The sequence below is a fragment of the Gadus chalcogrammus genome, chromosome 3, assembly GCF_026213295.1.
Source record: "Gadus chalcogrammus isolate NIFS_2021 chromosome 3, NIFS_Gcha_1.0, whole genome shotgun sequence".
Lineage (NCBI taxonomy): Eukaryota > Metazoa > Chordata > Actinopteri > Gadiformes > Gadidae > Gadus > Gadus chalcogrammus.
Window position 1 is genome coordinate 19,827,356 of NC_079414.1, and position 7,500 is coordinate 19,834,855.

Below are 7,500 nucleotides of genomic sequence, written 5' to 3' on the forward strand. Positions count from 1 at the left end.
AGGCCGGATTAGGGCATTTTGCCCTCGTTCTACTGTAAGGGAAAAGCTCAAATTCCAACCACAGATGGGAACAAAAGAAATGGCCTGAAGGCCCCTGGGACAGCAGACTGCGAGTGCTGCGTACGGCTTTCAAAACACCGAAACTTATAATGGAAATCAAGCAGCCAATATCTCCCATTAGTAACTGGTATGCAGTGTAAAGCAAACAATAGAAAAGCCTATTGGGTACAGACAGATCAAAACATGATCTGTGATCATGCCGTATTGTAAGTTCTAATAATTCAGTGCTCCTTTCTAACCACTAATGGTACCAGTTTTGTTTGTTGATAGAACATCCTGAGATCATACTAAAGAATACAACTTTCATTTATATTCCAGGAAGGTCAATAAAGTCATATTATATTATATTCTTTATCACGCTAGGGGATAAGCAAAGCACTGAAATGACCCCAGAGCTGCCAAGCTAAAATTATAAGATGGATGGCCATTTAATATGTCTAAAAAGTGAAGGGAAAGGTCTCGCTTGAACAACACAGTATAAGACCAATGTGGGCAATATCAAGTCATAATAGTCTTTCAGTGACCTTTCATTGTGGTGAGGACTCATTCTTTACGTATTCCTCCATCTTTATCCCTTCATTCTTCCTGGAAGAGGAACATGGAGGAGGAGGGGGAACAGCTGCCTGAAACCACTCCTCCTCCTCCTCCTCCTCCTCCACCTCCTCCTCCTCCTCCAGGACAATGGAGGTGATTGTGGCTCATTTCCTCCCCAGCAGACAGTGGGCTGGGGATGTGAAGGCTCCTAGTGTACAGCTTCACGTGCGCCCGTAGCTGCAGCTCGTGAATTAAATTATAGCCTATCTTGTGTTCCTGTGTCTACCACCGATTACCCCTCCATCCCCCCCCCACGACCCTAACCCTCCAGCCCCCCCCCCAGCCCACCCACCAGACACAAACCCCACCTCCCCCCCACCACCACCACCAGCTGATTTTAAGAGAAGCACATTGCTGGCCATTTGTGAAGCAGAGTCGTAGGCAGAAGGGAACGTCAAAATGTATCGACGAGCACTTCCTGACCTTTTGTTGTGATGATGTATATAAACTAGTTTTGGTTCTTTTAAGAGTTTTATGTGTGTGTATGTACTTCTGTTCTGTCTGTATGATACTGTAATCCATCTGACTGACCATCGGGTCACGTGGTTCATCAAGCAGCCACCGCGTCACAACACGACCGCCCCCTTAACGGTGTCTCTCCGGTGTTGCTGCGATGTCTGTACCTAACCTAACTTTGTTTTTGTCGCGGTTTTTTTTGCATTTTGTCTCGGAAGCCTCTTCATTGCACTGGATCTCTCAGAGCTCAAACGACCACAGCGGAGAAAGAGACTGCTCTGATAAATGAAGAAATAAACTACATAAAAACCTAATATGGCCTTGTGGTTTTAGATTGGAGCTGGCCAATGCCGTGGTGGTGAGGTAATACGAAGAGCCGTCAGATTCCGATATGCTTATTCAAGCCTGCTTGTACAAGCCTGCTTGCTGCCTGTTTGTGTGCGGCCGTTGCAGATGCATGTGATGGCACAACGATAGGTCAAGAATGCGATGTTATTGTCGATGAAAAGAGATAACGAGAGGCAGGAGGCCATGACGGCCTGAATTACTGTTAATATTACTTATTAATAAAGATATATCATTGCAGTCTTAATATGCAATACAGGGAACTGGGAATTTGTTTCCCCAGAACCTTTCTAAAAGAATAATGTTCCCCATTAGTTTCTTTAATGTTTGAACTGGATAGAATACCGTGGATTTTAACCGTCGTAATTACAGTCTTGTAGGCAGTGTTTTGGTGCACAAATTGCCCTTTGTGGAGGAATAAGGGGACCAGCAGCATTTCAAGCGCAGTCACAGGAAACAGGATGTCACTGCCGGTTCACGCAGTTTAGTGGGAGACGCATTGATCCAAAACCAAGAAATCAACCAGACTATTCCATTCTTTGGGTTTATGTCCAAGGACGTTTGCCCCAAGGCACACAGGAAGTGTCCGGAATCGCACAGGGAACCAAGAAACAACTTTGCCCGGCTCAGGCTTTTGTTTTCACAGCGGTTGGTTATAACGGCGATTTATTTACATTCTGAGCTAATTTTAAGATCCACGCCTACACACACACACACACACACACACACACACACACACACACACACACACACACACACACACACACGAAGGCACAGGCACAAACACACACACAGACACAAACGCACACATAGGCACACACACTCAGGCAGAGGCACACACACACAGGCACCCATACACGCATAGGCACAGGCACACACACAAACACACACACATTGAAAGGTTCCTCCGTCAGGGCTCCTCAGGGTTGGCCTGTCCCCTGGGGACCGCAGCGAGCAGGCAGAGAGGGCAGGAGGAACCGACAAAGAGAGGAAGAGGAGGACAGTGGGAGGGAGAGAGGGAGGGCTGGGTGGTCGTGTGGGCTGGTGGGGGGTGGTCTTGTTTACTCCACTGAGCACACTTCCTGCCTGGATCCCCGAAAAAGAGAGGCCGTTTAATGGCATTATTTTCTCTCTCTCACTGTCTCACCGTCTGTTTGCCTGTCTGTCTGTGTATGTCGGTCTCTCGCTCATGCGCACAGAGGTGCGCATACACACATACACACACATGTAACACACACACGCACACACAAAACTGGGTTGTTTGTCCATCCAGAATGAGGGTCAGGGAGTGGCGCCCCCCAGTGGTCTCTAGGAAACATTCCCCAAAAGGGATGTGTGCAACATTCTTTGGCCACTATTCATGTTGTGTGTGCAAAAAAATTTCAAAAGAAAAAGCATAGAATCATTTGATGAAAATCAATAATAATCATCTGTGTTTTTAATAAACTAGTAGCGTAGTATAATATATTCTGATAGTGTAGCCCGATTTAAATGTTTGCAAATTACTGAGCTCATCTGTTAGTGTGTGTGTGTGTGTGTGTGTGTGTGTGTGTGTGTGTGTGTGTGTGTGTGTGTGTGTGTGTGTGTGTGTGTGTGTGTGTGTGTGTGTGTTTGTGCGTTTGCGTGCATGTGTACGTGCGTGTGTGTGTGTGTGTGTGTGTGTGTGTGTGTGTGCACTTGTGTCTCATGACTCCATTGATGATTGATGATCCCAGAGGCTGTTTTGATTAAACTTTTGAATAATGATTCAAACCCATAAGCCTGTTTTTTTCGTTTGAAGGGTTTTGGGTTTTGGAGGTTGTCAAATCTGATAGCATTAATTCGATATGAAACTGTAACAAATAGTAAGTATTTGTATCAATTCTTTGTCATCAGTTTTCTTACCTTTGTTAAATGTGTACAGTTTAAATCCCTCTCATTGCCCCTAACAATGTCCTCAGCTGACTTTCATTTTCACGTTCGCTGAGATAAACAAGCTCACGCCTACCAGTATATTTGTGGCGTGAAAAAGAATGCCATAATATAATAGGCTTAAGCAGAATAATACAACTGACCTCTCATTGTCAATCATTGGAAGGTAGAGGTTGGATTTCTTTCTAGCACACCTTTTCAAGGCATTCAAATTTTGATAACAAAACTTTAGTAGACCTGTCCATATTTGTGGTATGTTGTGGTTGAGCATAGAATAACCAAACAAATAACTTTATGTAAATCATCCGAGGGCAGGATAGGGGTTCCTTTAATAAAACAAAATAACTCATTGTACTGCACATGTTTTTTTCAAAGACAATCAAAACAAAGTGAAACAATCAGATTCCTTACTGAACACATCACTTTCGGATAACATCTTTCAGGAAATAAGTTGCCTGGGTGTTAAAGGTTTTTATTGCTGTGTATGGGTTGCTCGATCGTATAGAATGACATGAAACTATATTAAACTAAATCCAGTGCATTAATTTAGTATGCCTTTGTGTGTCTCCAGTTGAACATATCTACTTTGGAATGACTGGTTTGGTCATTGAACCACACCTTGTTTGAGGCTGCTAATTGTTAATTGGCTCCTCATTGGTTTCCAATACACCTTTTTAAACTGTGTGTGTACTTCACACACAGTTTTTAAGTACAAGTAATAAGAAATTTGTATTTAATTATATTTGTGTTTGAAGAATCATGCATGAATATAATAATCGATATATACGTGTTAAAAACCACTGAGGTTTGGTTGATCCGCTATTCTTTACACAGAGGCAGAGATGGATACATTTGAAAAGCGTACATATTTCCTATCTATATCATCCAAGATGTTTAGGCCTACCCCCCATCATTGATACAATTCTGTTCAAAACACACTTTCACAAGATAAGAGTCTTGTAGCCAACTTCATCAGAAATAATCAGATGGCTGGCTACCTAACCTGATGAACAAGTTGAACTACTAATTATAATACGAGGATCAAACTGGGCATTTACGGTTATTTCCTTGTTCCTTTAAGAATAAAAGCAGTGGAGAACAGCAGGGCATCAAACATTGAGAGAAGCCATTACCAGATGAGTCAACGTTTATCATATAATTTAAGCATGTTTTTTTGCAGACTGGTAGGCTACAATATGTAACAAATGTATCCATATATCGACCATGATATCTCATCAGAGTTCAGGAGCCATTGTCAAGGTATTGGCTTTCTCCGTGAACAATGCAGCCAATATGTGCTCCTTAAAATGTTTGAGAGAGGTCTTTTCCTTAGAGAAAGTACTATTGTCAGGGGTAAAAAGGGCAAATACCTCAAATGTATAAAATGGATAGCCGCTATAAAATTCCGCCCTTGGTGGAGTGCTCTTGGAATCTGAGAAATTTAAACTTTATTTCCAAAACATACCTGATGTGCAATGTGGGTTTTCCCCCCACCAGTCCTTAATCACTCTCTGAAAATCCAAGGATTGTTAAAATAAAACACATACTGCGCATGTAACCTCTGGTAGTACAAAAACATTCAATAATTGGGTAATTGGCTCCTCATTGGTTTCCAATACACCTTTTTAAACTGTGTGTGTACTTCACACACAGTTTTTAAGTACAAGTAATAAGAAATTTGTGTTTCATTATATTTGTGTTTGAAGAATCATGCATGAATATAATAATCGATATATACGAGTTAAAAACCACTGAGGTTTGGTTGATCCGCTATTCTTTACACAGAGGCAGAGATGGATACATTTGAAAAGCGTACATATTTCCTATCTATATCATCCAAGATGTTTAGGCCTACCCCCCATCACTGATACAATTCTGTTCAAAACACACTTTCACAAGATAAGAGTCTTGTAGCCAACTTCATCAGAAATAATCAGATGGCTGGCTACCTAACCTGATGAACAAGTTGAACTACTAATTAGAATAGGAGGATCAAACTGGGCATTTACGGTTATTTCCTTGTTCCTTTAAGCATAAAAGCAGTGGAGAACAGCAGGGCATCAAACATTGAGAGAAGCCATTACCAGGTGAGTCAACGTTTGTCATATAATTTAAGCATTTTTTTTGCAGACTGGTAGGCTACAATATGTAACAAATGTATCCATATATCGACCATGATATCTCATCAGAGTTCAGGAGCCATTGTCAAGGTATTGGCTTTCTCCGTGAACAATGCAGCCAATATATTCTCCTTAAAATTTCTGTTCTCCATTAAAGTCAGTCAGGTTAGCTTGACTAGTCATCTTAATGTGTTGAATTACCTGAGATAAATTAACTCATCTATTAATTATTAAATATATCTTGAAATAGAAACATTGCTGCTCAGAATGCTTTATAGGATTCCTGATCATTTTGACCCCAATCTTTTTTCCTCATCATCTCTCTTACACCCTTACACCACCAGCGTCATTGAGGAAAGATGAAGCTGAGCCTATGCCTCCTCCTGTTCCTCACCGTGCTGGCTTCAGCCCTGGGCCTCAGCATTCTGGCTCCATCCCCGGTTTTAAGCAAGACAGTTCTGAGCGTGACCTTGAGCCATGCAAACGGCCTCCGTGGGGACGGCTGGTTCGGTAGGACTGACGGCTACGTCAAGGTAAGAACCAGGGCTGCTTCTGCTCTCAAATGTTACCAAACGAGTAAAAGTCGGTGGATTGTCTATCTCCATTAGTGGGTGTGGCTGAAATTGTCTGTCGGACATCGTTTGCATTGTTTCATTTAGGTGACCGCTGGAGGGACCACTCTCGAGACTCGCACCATCCGGAACAACAACGACCCGTACTGGTGGCAGACTCTAAGTTTTGCTTCGCAGTTGCGGCCGATCTACCTGAGCCTGCAGGTTTGGGACAGTGACGGCGGGTTTAGAGGCGGAGATGATTATTTGGGAGGTTGCAGAGTTCATATAGTGAGATCGATAGTGAGCCGGTCACATAGCTGCAGAATTGGTAGGAGAGGAAGGGTTTTCTTCTCTTACAGGTACCCCCAGCCCTAAATCGCAACCTCGCTGTTGCAAATTCTACACTCCCAGTTCCAACTGAGATAACTACACCAGTGCCATGAACGCATACCTAGTATGTGTTTGCTTTGTCATCTCTCGGTTTTGGCTGGAGTTTTCATTCATGTCATTAATTGCTATTTGATCGAAATAATAAACTACATTTGGCGGTGTTGGGGGTTATGAAAGCTATTTGATGATTTGGTGATAGCAGCAACAATTGTAATTGTAGAAAAAGTTGAGAATGTGCTTTAAGGAATCACTGCAATGGTAATCTGAAAGAGTGCTAATCTAAGATTTGGAGATTTCTGTATTTCCTGAGAACCTCTGTCTGTGTTACATGATGAGAATATAATCCACTGTAATCAAAAGATCTAACCCTGTCTTTCTTATTATAGCAACTGTTATTCAGTGCTCTGATTAATAAAATGTAGAATTGATTGCAAATGCCCTTTTCTTCTATTTCCTAAATAACGATCGATCAAACCTGATGATGAAATAAAGTTTTTATCCAAAAAATAACACGTTGGTTCATTAGAGCATCAATTTATTCACTCCAAAAAATGTGTTGATAGAACTGCGTAAATGATAGGGGTGGGAAAAAAAATCGATTCTTCGATGCATCGCGATTCTCGCTAGAACGATTCTGTCTCGATGCAGATATTATTATTATTATTTTTTTTTTTTGCCTGCTGCAACATTCTGTTTGCCAGAGAGGGATAATTTTTGTAATTTTAAAATCATTGAATTTATCTTCAGTGTCTATTGGCCAATCGAACTCCTTCTGATTCAAGAGCAGCTTTTCCTTTAATGACATAGAAAAGAAAGATTAGAAATAAAATAAAACTGAAACCTATTTTTTTGCATGCTTCCATAATGTGTTATAATGCAAGCTGCATTGATTATTGCATTGTTCATTGAAAGTCAAATTTGTGACAAAAGCTTTTTCTCTTGTGAAATATTAGATAAGTTAATTCATCTGTTGATGTCTTTAATGATCATCACAAAAGTAGGAAGTGATTAGCAAACTCTGAGTAGCAAACCCAGACGTATGTATCTATTTTTGAAAATCACGCATGGAA

General features: G+C 41.3%; 1 protein-coding gene across 1 annotated transcript in view; it reads right to left on the minus strand.

Annotated features, from left to right (window-relative positions):
• Positions 1 to 4,410: 4,410 nt before the first annotated feature.
• The window catches only part of ern2 (endoplasmic reticulum to nucleus signaling 2), an 18,203-nt gene continuing 15,113 nt past the window's right edge, over positions 4,411 to 7,500 (minus strand). Inside the window, exon 24 of the mRNA XM_056586443.1 lies at positions 4,411 to 7,500. This exon is cut by the window's right edge and continues 1,101 nt beyond it. The gene's annotated coding sequence lies outside the window, so the exon portion shown is untranslated.